At 43.7% G+C, this 18,106-nt stretch overlaps 1 pseudogene; it reads left to right on the top strand.

Annotated features, from left to right (window-relative positions):
• Nucleotides 1–453: 453 nt before the first annotated feature.
• The window catches only part of LOC120930400, a 31,735-nt pseudogene continuing 14,082 nt past the window's right edge, over nt 454–18,106 (top strand).

The raw sequence follows: 18,106 nt of genomic DNA, 5'->3' as shown, positions 1-18,106 counted from the left end.
TTTCATGCGGTATAGCAGCGCTATTTTTAGCGCTGTACCGCATGAAAAACGCCCCAATGTGAAAGGGGCCTAACCAATACAAACAAAAGAAAAAAACACGAGATATCACTTTACTACTGGACTGATATCTGTGACTAAAAATGTTTGCTCACCCCAGTGAGCATTATGCCAGCTACCTAACCACAATTCACATATGATGGAGGATGCGGGCACTTATAGCAAGAAGACTGCTATTTATAGGGCCAGGGTGCATAATTGTAGCAAGCAAACACTGCACAACAGGCAAGGCCCTGGTATACATTCTTCCAATGGAGGCTACAAGTGTACATTTTAACACATATTATTTTGACAGATCCTGGCTACAAAGAGCCTGCAGGATATTAGCAGCACTGTCAGGGCTGTCTTTATCGCAGGGCAAACGGGCACCTGCCATGAGCCCAATTTGGGGCCCCGATGACGGCTTTGCAGAGTGCACAGAGGACACGGGAGGCTGTATTCCTGAGCTAGCCAGCAGAGAGGGGCGTGGCCGGGAGCTCCACTGATGCTTTGACCCCGCCCCATGCAGCCTGTATGCTCAGAACAGTGATCGGAGTGGAAGCGTCAGTGGAGCTCCCGGCCTTGCCTCCTCTATACTGATTGGATAATACAGAGGTCCGGGGGCGAGGCCGGGAGTTCCACTGACGCCCCCACTCCGCTCACTGTTCTGAGCATACAGGCTGCGTGGGGCGGGGTCAGAGCATCAGTGGAGCTCCCGGCTCCGCCCCCTCTCTGCTGGCTAGCATGGGAATACAGCCTCCCGTGTCCTCTGTGCACTCTGCAAAGCCGTCATTGGGGTAGCTTGGGCCCCCCAACAAAGCATCAGTAGAGCCGCCGCCCTCTATAATGGCTGGAAAACACAGAGGTCTAACCCTGCCCTATGCAGCCTGTATTCTCAGGGTGGAGCAGAGATTGGAAGCCCCGCCCACGGACCTCTGAATGTATGTAGTGAGCTTGGCTGGCCAAGTATGTCCTTACACCCATAAAATGTACGTTGCTTAAAGTTCTGTGATTTTCTCCTGTATAATGTCTGCAGTCCCAAGGTTGTCTCCTGCAGTATGTCCGCAGTCTCTGGTAATTTCCTGCAGAATGTCCGCAGTCTCTGGTAGTCTCCTGCAGTATGTCTGCAGTCTCTGGCAATCTCCTGCAGAATGTCCACAGTCTCTGGCAATCTCCTGCAGTATTTTGCAGTCTCTGGTAATCTCCTGCAGTATGTCCGCAGTCTCTGGTAATCTCCTGCAGTATGTCCGCAGTCTCTAGCAATCTCCTGCAGTATGTCCACAGTCTTTGGTAGTCTCATGCAGTATGTCCGCAGTCTCTGGTAGTCTCCTGCAGTATGTCCGCAGTCTATGGTAATCTCCTGCAGTATGTTCGCAGTCTCTAAACCTCTCCTGTAGTATGTCTGCACTCTGACCTTCTCCTGTAGTATGTGTATTAATGTGCTGTGTTTCTTGCTCAATTATTTGGGATTGCTTTACTGCTCAGTGAGTGGTAATGATGTGCATTAACCTGTAGCAACTAATCAGCGAACAGTAGTGATCTGCTTTAATCTCTAGCAACCAATCAGTAAGTGGTAATGATGTGCTGTAACCCCTAGCAACCAATCAGTGAGCGTTAATAATGTGCAGTAACCTCTAGCAACCAAGCGGCAAGCAGAAATTATGTGTTGTAACCTCTAGCAACCAGCCAGTGAGTGGTAAGGACATGCTGTAACCTCTGGCAAACAATTGCAAACACTGCGTGATCTGCTGCAGTAAACAGATTTTGAGTCTATCTACTATTTTGTGTATGTCTCAAAATAGAGAGGGGACGGGGGGGGTTCAAGAAAATCATGTTTGCCCAAGGCCCAATCAAAGTTAGAGATGTCCCTGAGCACTGTTATGCAAATTAACAATAAAAAGGATAAAAAGTATTTGTTTTACAAAATAACTGATGTGTGTGTGTGTGTGTAAGTAAGTCATAGTTAATTCCTGGTAGTAGTCAAGAGGAGGTAGTACAGGAGAAGTACTGGTACATAAGAGTGTTCCGTCGAAGCAGCCTACTAAACATTCAGTTTAATGAAGGTTTATAAATTGATCTGTCTTTCACTTTATTCTCAAATCAACAGTGTAAAGACTAATGCCTTGTACACACCGTGCAAAAGTCTGTCGGAAAGAAAGAGAACAGGTTCTCTATCTAAGGTCTGTCGGACTTCCGAAAAAAAAGTCAGATGGAGCCTAGGTTCACACTGCTGCGAATTCAAAATCGTGGTAAAATGCGCGATTTTACCGCGATTTCGCGGCCACGATTTCGGCCGCAATTTAATGTAAATCGCGGACCGAAATCGCAAAAAGTAGTACAGGAACTACTTTTTGAAATCGCAGATGCGGCGTCGCACTGATTAGGACAGTGCCATTGCCGACAATTGCCGCCGATTTGAGATGCGATTTGACATGTCACTGTACCCAGTATACCCAGTGTGAACCAGGGCGGAGGCTACACACGTCTGACTTTTTTTCTCTGAAAATCCGGCTGTGTGTACGAGGCATTAGAGTCCAATACCTCCATTAGGCACACATTTCCATGATGAAGAATCTTTCTTTTCATTTGAAAGAAAACCTCTGTCCTACAGAGAATGTTTCCCAAACTGTGACATCAACACAAGCAATGAACCAGGGATAGCTAGCTGGTCTGAGAGAAAAACACACATTTGGCTTTTGTTAAAATATCTGTGCTTGGGATTATATTTATGGCAGCCATGGTTGGAAATCTAATTCTGATTATGGTTTTGTAGAACAAGAGGAAAAAGTTGTCACGGATGTACGTTTTATGCTTACGTTTGGCTGACTTAGTAGTGGCATTTTTTCAAGTTCTCCCACAACTGATTTGGGTTGTTACAAATGTCTTTATTGGACCAGACCTACTGTGTCGTATCATTACGTTTTTGCAATTGGGTGGAATGTTTGCCTCCACGTACATGATAGTGGTAATGACTGTGGACAGGTTTCAAGCCATATGCTACCCCATGGTCACATTTAAAAAGAAAAAACACTGCAATCTGCACAAGCTGGACAATGTCTTTTATTTCCAGTATTCCCTAGGCTTTTATTTTCTCCAAGACAGAGATTGCTCCAGGCATCTTTGAATGCTGGGCTCTTTTCACCGAGCCTTGGGGATCAAAAGCATACGTGACCTGGATTTCTATAGCCATTTTCTTCATTCGAGTTGCCATACTTATTACATGCCAAATTTAAATTTGCTGGACTATAAAAAACAATGTCTGCATGAAGAATCAGAAAGGAATTGTAATGCCAGGTCCACTGAAAGCTGTAATGAACCAAACAAGTAACATTGGCAGTATATCAAAAGCTGTGACTAAGAGAGTGAAAATGACAGTAGTCATTGTTGTTTCCTATATCCTTTCTTCATTGTTCAGATGTGGTCTAGAGATACTCCAAAAGGTAAGGAATCAATGATGTTTCTGTAATTATGTTATACCTTATATACTCAAGTATAAGCCGACCCAAATATAAGCCAAGGCACCTAATTTTGCCACAAAAAAATGGAAAAACGTATTGACTTGAGTATAAGCCTAGGGTGTCCATCTGCATGCCTCACTGTGTCCATGTGCATACCTCACTGTGCCCATGTGCATACCTCACTGTGCCCATGTGCATGCCTCACCGTGCCCATGCCTCACTATGCTCATGCCTCACTGTGTCCATGACTAGACTGACGTTTTCCATGGGAGTCTATGGAAGGGGAGCCCAGCTTTGAAAAATCGGTACTCCCCAGCCGTAGGTCTCCCAGACAACAAACTTTGTAGAGGAGAAATGGGGCTACATGTGTGCCAAGTTCTGGGTCCAGGCGACCTACGACTAGCCGGTACCGGAACCCCAAATTCACCGGAGAAATTACCGTTTAACATGGGAGTCTTTGGAAGGGGTGCCCCGCTTTGAAAAAATGGTGCTCCCCGGCCGTAGGTCCCCCGGACAACAAAATGTGCACACTTGTAGAGGAAGAGTGGGGCTATATGTGTGCCTGGGGTCCAGGGGACCTACGGCAGGCCAGTACCTGGTCCCCAAAGTCCGGGAGATCAGGCGCAAAAAGGTGACTCGGCTTATACTCGAGTATATACAGTAATTATGCACTTATCAACAAACACAAAATGGACTGTCTTCCTTTTGAAAATGTCAGTTGCCTGGCATGCAGCAAATGATAACCACATTTTCCCCAACAGCAGTGTCAGCACTCATATTTCTATCACGACCAATGTACTTTAACCTCTTCCTTACCGGGCCATTATAAAATGATGCCGGAAGGAACCCTCCCTCGATCCGGGTGGACGTCCTTTCTTCCCGGCAATCTAGGGCGCGCGCCCGCGGCACCGCCCGTGACCCGACTTGCGTGCCCGGCGGCTGCGATGTCTGCCGGGCACCCGCGATTGCCGGTGATCACGGCAGGAGTGTGGATCTGTGCGTGTAAACACACAGATCCACCTCCTGTCAGAGGTGAGGAGACTGATGCTGTGTTCCCAGTACAGAGGAACAGACATCGGTCTCCTGCCCCTGTGAGTCCCCTCCCCCTACAGTTAGAACACACTTTAGGGAACATATTAACCCCTTCAGCGCCCCCTAGTGTTAACCCCTTCCCTGCCAGTCACATTTACACAATAATCAGTGCAGTTTTATAGCACTAATCGCTGTATAGATGTGAATGGTCCCAAAAACAGGTTAAAAGTGTCTGATGTGTCCGCCGCAATATCACGGTCACAATAAAAATCACAGATCGCCGCCATTACTAGTAAAAAAATAAAATAAAAATGCCAGAAATCTATCCCCTATTTTGTAGACGCTATAACTTTTGCGCAAACCAATAAATGTACGCTAATTGCGATTTTTTTACCAAAAATATGTAGAAGAATACGTATCGGTCTAAACTGAGGAAATTATTATTTTTTTTTTAAATTGTGGTATTTATTAAATCAAAAATTACAAAATATTGTGTTTTTTTTTTAAATTGTCGCTCTTCTTTTGTTTATAGCGCAAAAAATAAAACCTGCAGATATGATCAAATACCACCAAACAAAAGCTCTATTTGTGGGGGGAAAAAACATAAAGATTTAATTTGATTACAGTGTTGCATGACCGCGCAATTGTCATTCAAAGTGCAACAGCGCTGAAAACTAAAAATTGGTCTGGGCAGGAAGGGGGTGAAAATGCCCTGTATGGAAGGGATTAACTATGCATTAACATGTGAACTTGTACACAGAGTGCAGGGGTCATAACTGTTTATTGTACAAAGTGCAGGGGTCCAGGGTTTGTAACATATATAGTGCAAGGGTCAGGTGTATGTAACGTTTACAGTTTAGAAGTCAGAAGTATTAACAGCCCAGCACACAGCAGCACCTTTGACTACCACCTATGCATTCACCTATATACATATACCTGGTAACTGATACAATTGCTCACACCCTTAGATTTACTTTGGGGAATCAGTGTAAAATGATAGTGTGTGTGGGTGCAAAATGTGGTGTGAAACACAAATTTACAACCAGCAAGATTAGCTGCAAACTTGCGGTAGTGTTGAATTCAAACCTCAACCCGAACGTGTGGGTGAGGACATGTATGCTATTGCGTAATCTCCTTTGGAAGCAGGGGCTGATTAATTGTTTTGTTTTTTGATGATTCTTCCAAACTGAAAGCTTGTCAGTGTAATTAAAATGTATTTAAAAAGCATACTGTGCAGCTCATACCTTTCCTAGTAAGAATCAGTATTTTCATTTGATTAGTACTAGAGCTCCATCTGCTGTTAAGCAAAGATAACTGCAAGCTGGCTCCAGAGAAACCCTATCAGCTCAGCATTTCTTGTCAAAATTGTAAAAACCTAATTTCTTCTGCTACTGCTACAAGGCCCTAGAATTGTTTAATGTTACCAGTGATTCACTATATACACTCCTTCAATATCCGCTTGCAAAATGGACCATCCAGTTTTGCTCCTAGGAAAATACATTTTTAACCACTTGCCGACCGTCTAACGACAATATACGTCAGCAGAATAGCACGGCTGTGCATAGCAATGTACCTGTATGGTGCTTTGAATGTGTCGCTGTGCGGGCGGGACCCGCGGACTCGATGTCCGCCGGTTTTCCGCTATCATGTCACGGAGCTGCAGAACAGGGAGATCGCTATGTAAACAAGGCATTTCCCTTTTCTGCCTAGTGACAGGACAGTGATCTACTTCTCCGTCATCAGGAGCAGTGATCACTGTCGTTTTACTTGTAGCCCAGCCCTACCACAGTTAGAATCACTCCCTAGTACACACTTAACCCCTTCATCGCCCCCTAGTGTTTAACCCCTTCCCTGCCAGTGTCATTTACACAGTAATCAGTGCATTTTTATAGCACTGATCACTGTATAAATGACAATGGTCCCAAAATAGTGTCAAAAGTGTCCGATGTGTCCACCATAATGTCGCAGTCATGATAAAAATCGCTGATCGCCGCCATTACTAATAAAAAAATAATAATAATAAAAATGCCATAAAACCATCCCCTATTTTGTAGAAGCTATGGGCCAGATTCAGAGAGATTGGCGCATCTTTAGATAGGCGTAGCCCATCTCATATGCGCTACGCCGTCGTAACATTGAGAGGCAAGTACAGTTTTCACAAAGCACTTGCTTCCATATGTACGCCTGCGTAACGTAAATGGGCCGGCGTAAGCCCGCCTAATTCAAAGTAGCAAGGCAGTGGGCGTGTTGTATTATAATTAACCGTGACCCCATGTAAATGAATGGCCGATCGAGCGGCGCATGCGCGCGCATGCTCAGAATCACGTCGAAAATACTCCCTAGGATACGTCGGCTCAATGCTTTCGACGTGAACGTAACCTACGCCCAGCCCCATTCACGTACGACTTACGCAAACGACGTAAAATACGACACTGTTCCAGCGCCCATACCTTAACATGACTTACCCCTGCTTTATGAGGGGTAAAGTTACGCCGGACGTACGCCTTACGTAAACGGCGTAGCTTAATGCGACGGGCGCAAGTACATTCGTGAATCGGCGTTACATATTCGACGCGTAAATCTACGGAAGCGCCGCTAGCGGCCAGCGTAAATATGCACCCAAGATACGACGGTGTAAGGAGACTTACGTCGGACGTATCTTGCTAAAATTCAGGCGTATCTGATTTCCTGAATAAGCGCATAGATACGACGGCGCACATTTGGACTTACGATGGCGTATTTGGAGATACGTCGTCGTAAGTCCTTTCTGAATTCTGGCCTATATCTTTGGCACAAACCAATCAATATATGCTTATTTATTTATTTTTTTATCAAAAATATGTAGAAGAAAACATATCGGCCTAAACTGAGAAAGAAATTTATTTTTTATATATATTTTTGGGGGATATTTATTATAGCAAAAAGTAAAAAATATAGCTTTTTTTTCAAAATTGTTGCTCTTTTTTTGTTTATAGTGCAAAAAAAAATAAAAAAAATACCACCAAAAGAAAGCTTTATTTGTGGGAAAAAAGGACGTAAATTTTGTTTGGGTACAACATCGCACGACCGCGCAATTGTTAGTTAAAGCGACGCAGTGCCGAATCGCAAAAAGTGCTCTGGTCAGTAAGGGGGTAAATTCTTCCGGGGCTGAAGTGGTTAAAACATTCCTATTATTTCCCCATTAAAAGAGCCATGAAGCTGCAAATCTTAGTTTAAAAAACATTACCCTTTAGCAGTTTTCTAGATGCACTTTTAAACTGTAGATGCAGTAGACAGAACAAATCCCCTCTTGGGTAAACTATATACAGTACATTGTAAGTACCGTATTTTAGCAAACTTCTTTTTAGCAGATTGATAATTTGTTCTATTCTTAAGCCTAGGTTCACACTGCTGCGAATTCAAAATCGCGGTAAAATGCGCGATTTTACCGCGATTTCGGCCGCAATTTAATGTAAATCGCGGCCCGAAATCGCAAAAAGTAGTACAGGAACTACTTTTTGAAATCGCAGATGCGGCGTCGCACTGATTAGGACAGTGCCATTGCTGACAAATGGCGCCGATTTGAGATGCGATTTGACATGTCAAATCGCATCTCAAATCGTTCCAAATCGTACCCAGTGTGAACCTGGGCGAAGAAAGATTTATTTTTTCGCTCTGTGTTTTCTTAAACTAATTTTTGATTGCTATGAAAAAATTGCAGCTCAATTTTGAGGGCTTGTGCACATGGGGTGTAATTAATAAAAATACCAATACAGGTGATACTCTAAAAATTTGAATATCATGCAAAAGTTCATTTATTTCACTAATGCAAAAAGGTGAAACTAATATATGAGATAGACTCGTTACATGCAAAGCAAGATAGTTCAAGCCGTGATTTGTCATAATTGTGATGATTATGGCTTACAGCTCATGAAAACCCCAAATCCACAATCTCAGAAAATTAGAATATTACATGCATTTAATAAAACAAAGATTGTACATAGAACAATATCGGACCTCTCAAAAGTATAAGCATGCATATGTACTCAGTACTTGGTTTGGGCCACTTTTGCAGCAATTACTGCCTCAATGTGGTGTGGCATGGAAGCTATCAGCCTGTGGCACTGCTGAGGTGTTATGGAAGACCAGGATGCTTCAATAGCGGCCTTCAGCTCTTCTGCATTGTTCAGTCTCATGTCTCTCATCTCTCTCTTGGCAATGCCCCATAGTTTCTCTATGGGGTTCAGGTCAGGCGAGTTTGCTGGCCAATCAAGCACAGTAATCCCACGGCCATTGAACCAGGTTTTGGTGCTTTTGGCAGTGTGGGCAGGTGCCAAGTCCTGCTGGAAAATGAAGTCAGCATTCCCATAGAGCTTGTCTGCAGAAAGAAGCATGAAGTGTTTTAAAATCTCCTGGTAGATGGCTGCGGTGACCCCGGACTTAATCAAGCAAAGTGGACCAACACCAGCAGATGACATGGCTCCCCAAATCAACACAGACTGTAGAAACTTCACACTGGACTTCAAGCATCTTGCAGTGTGCGCCTCTCCATTCTTACCCCATACTCCAGCTCCTTGGTTTCCAAATGAGATGCAAAATTTTCTCTCATCAGAAAAGAGGACTTTGGACCACTGAGCAACAGACCAGGTCGGTTTTCCTTTAGCCCAGGTAAGACTCTTCTGACGTTGTTTGTTCAGGAGGCTTGATAAGAGGAATACGACATTTGAAGCCCATGTCCAGGATCCATCTGTGTGTGGTGGCTCTTGATGCACTGACTCCAGTCTCAGCCCACTCCTTGTGAAAGTCCCCAACACCTTTGAATGGCCTTTTCCTGACAATCCTCTCCAGGCTGTGGTCATTCCTGCTGCTTATGCACCTTTTTCTTCCACACTTTTCCCTTCCGCATAACTTTCTATTAATGTGCTTTGATACAGCACTTTGGGAACATTATGACAAATCACGGCTTGAACTATCTTGCTTTGCATGTAATGAGTCTATCTCATATATTAGTTTCACCTTTTAAGTTGTAAAATAAATATACTTTTTCACAATATTCAAATTTTTCGAGAATCACCTGTATATAAAAAGTGTTGTGCTGTATAAAAATAAACAATAAAAGTAAAAAAGAAAAAGAAAACAATTTAAAAAAATGTGCAGCTATTGAAAATGAGACAAAAACTGTGACATCTCATATATAAAAGTCCAGTAAGTGCAGGTCCACACAAAAGAGTGCTGGAAAGGATTTGTCACCAAGAGGAGAAGTTCACACTGTCCCTTAGCCCAAGTGGTGGACCACTTAGTGAAAAGTAGTCAAAACCAGTGGCGGTGCGTCCATAAAAGGCACAGGACCGCCGCCCCCTCTGCTGCTCGCAACCCCTCTCAATAGATAGATTCATGCATTGCCACTGCCGCCCCCTATTCATGTGCCCAGCCCCTTGTCGGGCACCGGACATATGAATTACAGCGGCGGCTTTTGTATGCCGTAGACTCTAATAGGCTTCCTGATTAGCTGTGAGCTCTAACAGGCTTCCAAAAGGGTAATTAGAGGGCGCAACACTGTGTGTCTGCTGCTTACTCAGTGGTGTTCGGGAAGTTTCCCTAGCACTGACCTGCCTCTCAGCCAATCAGGTTGCCGGGTATGTTACCGGTCACCTGATTGGCTGAAACAACAGGCGCTGTGATTGGACGCCGCCTATCAGGCGTCCAATCATAGCAGAGACAGGAAGAGAGGACGGAAGATTAGAAAACATCGAGGAGAGTGAAGGTCCATGACTGGGGCCCCACCGAGACAGGTAAGGCGGGGGATGTACAGTGGCATTTGATGGGCACAGTAGCGGCAGTTTATGGGCAGAGTAGCAGCAGTTTATGGGCACACTGACAGCAGTTTATAGGCACAGTAGCAGCAGTTTATGGGCACACTGGCAGCAGTTGATGGGCACAGTGTCAGCAATTGATGAGTACAGTAGCTGTATTTAATGGCACAGTGGCGGCAATCTGGGCATAGTGACTGCGTTTGATGGGCACAGTGGCTAGGTTTGATGGCACTGTGTATGCTTTTGATGGGCACAGTGGCTGCGTTTGATGGCACAGTGGCTGCGTTTGATGGCACAGTGGCGGCGTTTGACGGGCACAGTGGCTTTGTTTGATGGGCACAGTGGCTGCAATTGATGTTTTTTTTGTTCAGTCTGTTTGCGCTCCCCCGCCCCAAAAATTTTGAGCACCAGCTGCAACTGGTCAAAACCGCTTGTGAATACTCTACTCAAGCTCTCCACACATGTAAGATGATAGGTTGCTTTAGAACTGACACGATCCACCTCGGACGGGGTCTCACAGCATTAATGTATGGGAATAGGCAAGAAGAGACTTCATTGCACAGTATTACTGACAAAAGTATTTATTTAAAAAAGGAAAAGCCAGAATACTCACAAACATAATAGTTAAAAATCACATGTCAATCCTCGTAAAATAGGCAATGTTTCCAACCGGTAAGATGGCCGACTGTCAAACGTGGTGACCTCACCTGACCAGACTCCTGGCAAAGCGTTTCGTCACTCAAAGACGTCATTAATTATCATTAATAATGTCCAAAATAATCTGTGATAAAGTCCACACAAAAGAGCAAAGGTCAAACAACCATGAACCGAGAGATATCTAGGCAAACTCCTTCTTGGAAACTCCCGAAGATAATAGAGGCGCTCTCACATACTTCCATATAACAATCAGTGTCACTTAGATTAATCAACCACCGAAAATACGTCTCATCTTTTGCATTGCTGTGTGTACAAGAGGCTCAAAGGAAAAATTATTTCATAGTGCTCACTGCTAAAAACTATTTTGCTAAAAACTAGGGTTGTCCAGATACCGATACCAGTATCGGTATCGGGACAGATACCGAGTATTTGCGGGAGTACTCGTACTCGCGCAAATACCCCCGATACCTAAATAGAATACTTTCCCCCCCTTCCCCCCCCCCCCCCGCCGCTGCCGCCACATCGCGCCGCCGCATCGAGGGACATGGCTAGAGGGACATTGCTGCATATGTGAGGGACATGGCTAGAGGGACATTGCTGCATATGTGAGGGACATGGCTGCATATGTGAGGGACATGGCTAGAGGGACATGGCTGCATATGTGAGGGACATGGCTAGAGGGACATGGCTGCATATGTGAGGGACATGGCTAGAGGGACATTGCTGCATATGTGAGGGACATGGCTAGAGGGACATGGCTGCATATGTGAGGGACATGGCTAGAGGGACATGGCTGCATATGTGAGGGACATGGCTGCATATGTGAGGGACATGGCTAGAGGGACATGGCTGCATATGTGGGGGACATGGCTGCATATGGGGGGGACATGGCTGCATATGGGGACACATTTAAAAAAAGTATCGGTATTCGGTATCGGCGACTACTTGAAAAAAAGTATCGGTACTTGTACTCGGTCCTAAAAAAGTGGTATCGGGACAACCCTACTAAAAACTCTTCCACAAGAAAACCACACAGATCAGATGCAGACAATCCTCATAGGTAATGTGGTCATGAGTCTTCTGCAAGTGGCCATGAATCCAGGGTAAATGATGAGTGCTTTGGCTATGGGTGTTTGTATATCTGGTAAATTATGCTAAGCATGTTCCTCATTTACTGGCCGATAAGCACTGAACAGATGATGGAGGGGTTGGGTTTGTGATCTTGGAGAAAACTTTGCTGCATAAGGTAAATATTCAAAATGCACCTGAGCTGGTTTACTCTGGGAGCCCGTGACCTTTTCCAGGGTGGAAGCTACCTGCCTCTCTCTTTAAAAATAGAGCAATATTCAAAGGGGATAGATCTTTGAATGACAAGCGGGATTGTGTGCGATTTCACTCTACCTTTGCCCACAATAAGTATCAAACTTATTAGGGTAGGGATGAAATAAATTAATGATTTGCGTATTAGGTTAGTAACATACCAGGATTGAGAAATGTTATCTCTTAATCCTCGCAACTCAGCAGAAAAATGGGATCCTATTTACTTACTGATCTAAACAGAGCCCCCCATTAAAATGATAACCAATCCAAAGTACTCAGCAGTTCACTGACTGTGTGTATCAGACATCTGTGAAAATACTGAGGTCTGATAAACCAAAAACGATGAGAAGAGAATGGAGGAGTTGTACTAAACACTGTGCTACCCTAATTTCTCCAAAATTGGCAGGTCAGTAATAGAAACATTTAGATTTAAATGTCATATCTGTGGTAGGCAGTCTGAGAAGGTGACACATTTTATAAATCAAGTATCTTCATAAAGAGGCTTGGCCAGTCTTGAAATACATAGCTCTGCCCCCAACATCCAGATGACATGACTTCCTATCTGCTCTGCATCCAGCAAGAAGCTTTCTGTCATCTTGTTGTTTTCTACTTACTCATCTAAGCTGTCATCCAGTCTGATGTACAGCCTTTCCAAGCTGCAAGTTGTAGGAAGAGGCTCCCCATTTCAGATGCATGAGCCGACCGCTTACAGATTACATACAAAACGTGCCATCTCTCCTTCCCATGCAAGTTGCTAGTATTTCTTAGAACTACTAACCCTGCACTTAGTTTGGTGCCCCCCGGTGTGTTCTCTTGGTCCTGAAGATGTATCCATCAACCCAGTACCTCTATTGGTCTGATGTTCACTGTTGTGAGACTGTCAATCTGAAGCCCTTACGATGTGATGAGCCTGTTTTTAACTGTCACAATGTGAGTTGTGCTTTGTCTTGTCACCACAATAAATCTGTTAAAATACTACACACAGATTGTGCACTTCTTCTTTTTTATCTGTTTGCCTAGAGATACTTTAGTCTCTTCAGAGGTGCTGCATCTGGTGAAGTAAAATCAGCAGTAAGTTACCCTTAACACTCCAAGTGGACTCCTTGAACTTTGCTGTTCTGCATAGCCATGTACGTACACACACACACACTTATTGTGCCATATACTCCATTACTACTGTATAAATCAAAGTCTAACTTAAAGTGGAAGTCCAGTCATATCCTATCAATGCTTAAATTTGCTCCCACCTCATTCTAAGCCTATTGTAACTAACCTGTAAAGGAAAAATGTCTATGCTTACCTATGCTGAGGGCACTCCAGTCTGGTCACATGATCTGCTCCCAGCGCCAGCTTCAGTGTAGAGGAGGGACAACTGACAACAGATGTCCCATAGTAAGCCTATGGGTAAGCTTCTTGGCCAGGCTCTGCCGCAGTTATCACCAATTTATCCTCTTTACTGATGCTGGTCGTTGAAGAGATCACGTGACCAGACCGGAGCACCTTCAGAATAGGTAAATATACACATCTTTCATTTACAGGGTAGTTAGAATAGGCTAAGAAAGGGGGTAGGAGCAGGTTTAAGTTTAGTTAGGATTTGAGAGGACTACTACTTTAAAGCATGTTAGGCAGAATGCAGGCCAGCTAAGGAATGTGGCATGTCAAACTTTCACTAACAGGGCCTGCCAAAGACTTCTAATTCAACCTCGCTGTAAATTGCTTGCCGCAAACAGAAGAAGTGCAATACACCTGAACTCCAGAAGCCAAAGATCATACACAATCCATAATTCCTGCTGTGATAGAGTTGCCTTAATAAAAATTCCAGATGCAGATTTGGTAATACTGTTGCCTTCAGTAGGAATTGGCAAACAAAAAAATCCATTGGACTGCCAGGAATAACTTTACTACCAGCATGCTAGTTTTTAAGAACAGTAATATTAGAAGTAGATCACAGACACAGGATCCAGTTATTCTGAGAAAACTTGGACAACAGGCCCAATCTCTGCCTCTACTTCATGTTGTCCAAACTACCCAAGTTTCAGCACAGGTCATCAGAAGCTCATGTTGCTCTAGCAAATCATTGCCATTTTTCCCACAACAGGAAAAAAGTATTTTTACTGTACTAAAACCAAAAAGGAACATCTGCCCCATCTTGGAACTGAAGGCCTTGCATCTCTTCGTTCAAGTCTAAAAAAAATTGAATGGCATCCACTATGGTCTGATCCACTCAGCAATGCAGTGGACCTGCAGGCAGAATGAAGAAAGAGTTATGCCCTGTACACACAAGAGGAATATCCATCAGAAAACAGTTGGATGGTTTTTCCGATGGAATTCCGCTCAAGCTTGGCTTGCATACACACGGTCACACAAAAGTTCTCTGAACTTTCGAGTGTTAAGAACGCGGTGACGTACAACACTACGACGAGGCGAGAAAAAGAAGTTCAATGCTTCCGAGCATGTGTGTTTTTTTTCCCATTGGAATTGCATACAGATGGACGGATTTTCAGATAGGATTTTTTTTCCGGCTGAAAAATTGAGAACCTGCTCTCAAACTTTTGCTGGCGGAAATTCCGACAGCAAAAGTCTGATGGAGCATACACACGGTCGGAATTTCCAATGAAAAGCTTACATCAGACTTTTACTGGCGGAAATGTGAGGCCTTCCAAACGATATCCAAAATCAGTTCTAAAGGTGGTCACAAAAGCACAAGATTGAGATTCCAAGGTGACGCAGGAGGCCGAATTGGAGGATTTATATGAGCAAATCCATGAAGAAATGTTTTGAAGAGGGATTGTGAGGCAAGATATGTCCATTGAAAAGTGTTAGCCTGTCTGTACCTTCCATCACTAAGATGTAACAGATTTTGGATTTTTTAAACTGTTTTTCCATGAATTAAAAGGTGTTATTCGGAGTGTGGCCGGGTCAGCAGTTTTCTTCAATTTTCTATACATTAAAAAAAAAAAGTATGGCTTTGTAAATGCTAAATGCTCTCCTAAATGGCTGCAGCATCAATCCCAGCGATGCATGCAATTTGAACAATGCGGTGTGATCCCTGTCCGAATTGCATGCGGTTTTCGGCATCACTCCTGTGTGAACCGCATGCGATTCAGACAGGAATCTCACTACATTCAATTTCAATCACATGCGATTCTTTGCAGTGCAATTTAAACCCATTCATTTTGTATGGGCTCAAGTCACACCTCAGAGGTATCGGAGCACTTGCACAAGTGCTTGTGCAAATGCTTATTATCGGCACTGATACCTATATTGGTGCAATCCTAAGTATAGGGTTACGTCTTCAGTGATGATTACTGTCAGTCTGCTGGCATATAGATCGTTGTCCCACAGAAGGCAAATCTCTGCACAGGCTGAGTGTGTAATCATCACTAGTGTTGAGCAGAATATGCCATATTCGATTTCGCGATATATCTCGAATATATATTCGAATATTCGAGATATATTCGCTAAATTCGAATATTCGTGATATTTTATCGAAATTAATTGATTGCGATTTTTCGCTATTGCGAATGCAAAAATAATTGCGATTTTTGTATAACTGCGGTAGGAGCGCTCTGATTGGCTCAGAATATTCGTGATATTTTATCGAAATATCGCAACATGCGAATGCGATATTTATTGCGCAATTTCGAGATATGCTGGAGGAGCGCTCTGATTGGCTCAGAATATTCGTGATATTTTATCGAAATATCGCAACATACGAATGCGATATTTATTGCGCAATTTCGAGATATGCTGGAGGAGCGCTCTGATTGGCTCAGAATATTCGTGATATTTTATCGAAATATCGCAACATGCGAATGCGATATTTATTGCGCAATTTCGAGATATGCTGGAGGAGCGCTCTGATTGGCTCACTCTGAAATCGAATATTCGAGATATTTTAACGCAATTTCACAAAATGCGAAATTGATTGCAGATATTTCGAAAACTGCTGTAGCAGCACTCTGAAATCGAATATTTATGATATTTTAACCAAAAAACATATTGCGATTGCGATTTTTCGATCGCGCATGCGCAATCGCGCGAACAACACGCAACCATTTCCTGGAGCCTTGCCAGTTTCCAACTTATGATCGCAGCGCAATCACACAGCAACATGGTTGGAAGCAATTTCACTAAATCTGAGGAAAAGATGCTGATTTGTGTAAGTATTTTGACCACTGTTATTTCATCATCTTCAACTGCATTTTAGTCTAGTTTAAAAGTTAGTATATATGATCAGATATTAGTATTTCACAAAAAATGTGTCTCCTGCTTTTACAAAACTACAAGTCCCAGCATGCCTGGACAGCTGCAGACACCCTGGTTGGCAAATGTGTATTTAGGCACTTTTCCTTGTTATTTAGCATAATGAATTTAACATTTTTTTGGACATAGGACGTATGCGAACGTCCTGACTTCAGTGTCCTCAAGGCCCAAGGACGTTCGAATACATATTGCCCTTTAGATGTTGCAGAACTACAACTTCCAGCATGCCTGGGAATGCTGGCACTTCTAGTATTGTAAGTTCTGCAGGCCCCCATTTTTCAGGCCTTTATGCACGGGTCTCTAAACTGTGGCACCCTAGATGCAGCAAAAGTAAAATTCTTATCATGCACTGACAGACCGTGGCTGATGGGAGTAGTAGTTTTGCAACAGCTGGAGGTGGACTGGTCTTGAAACCCAGAGTTAGGTAACAAACCCGTAGTGTTTTGCAACCATTCTGCCTCCAGCTGGTTTTTTTCTGTTGAAAAGCCTGTGGCGTGCAAAACACAACCCAAAAACTCCACCCGGTGCAAGGAAAAATTTGCACACACCTAAAGAGTGACATCACAAAAAACTGCGACGGTTGCATACGTCAGTGGTCCTCCGAAAAGGTCCCGTCTCTGACCCCCCGGGGCGTTAGGCTCCTGACAGGGAAAAGAGTTACTGTGGTCCATACAGCCGAAGCCATATGGACCCATCTCGGTCCAAGCAGCGCAATCAACACGCGAACAACACGCGACCATTTCCTGGACCCTTGCCAGTTTCCAACTTTATGATCGCAACGCAATCGCAGAGCAAGATGGTTGGAAGTAATTTCACTGTATCTGAGGAAAAGTTGCTGATTTGTGTAAGTATTTTGACCACTGTTATTTCATTATCTTCAACTGCATTTTAGTCTAGTTTAAAAGTTAGTATATATGATCAGATATTAGTATTTCACAAAAAATGTGTCTCCTGCTTTTACAAAACTACAAGTCCCAGCATGCCTGGACAGCTGCAGACACCCTGGTTGGCAAATGTGTATTTAGGCACCTTTCCTTGTTATTTAGCATAATGAATTTAACATTTTTTTGGACATAGGACGTATGCGAACGTCCTGACTTCAGTGTCCTCAAGGCCCAAGGACGTTCGAATACATATTGCCCTTTAGATGTTGCAGAACTACAACTTCCAGCATGCCTGGGAATGCTGGCACTTCTAGTATTGTAAGTTCTGCAGGCCCCCATTTTTCAGGCCTTTATGCACGGGTCTCTAAACTGTGGCACCCTAGATGCAGCAAAAGTAAAATTCTTAGCATGCACTGACAGACCGTGGCTGATGGGAGTAGTAGTTTTGCAACAGCTGGAGGTGGACTGGTCTTGAAACCCAGAGTTAGGTAACAAACCCGTAGTGTTTTGCAACCATTCTGCCTCCAGCTGGTTTTTTTCTGTTGAAAAGCCTGTGGCGTGCAAAACACAACCCAAAAACTCCACCCGGTGCAGTGAAAAATGTGCACACACCTAAAGAGTGACATCACAAAAAACTGCGACGGTTGCATACGTCAGTGGT

This window comes from Rana temporaria, chromosome 3, assembly GCF_905171775.1.
Source record: "Rana temporaria chromosome 3, aRanTem1.1, whole genome shotgun sequence".
NCBI lineage: Eukaryota > Metazoa > Chordata > Amphibia > Anura > Ranidae > Rana > Rana temporaria.
This window is presented reverse-complemented; position numbering and strand designations above follow the sequence as displayed.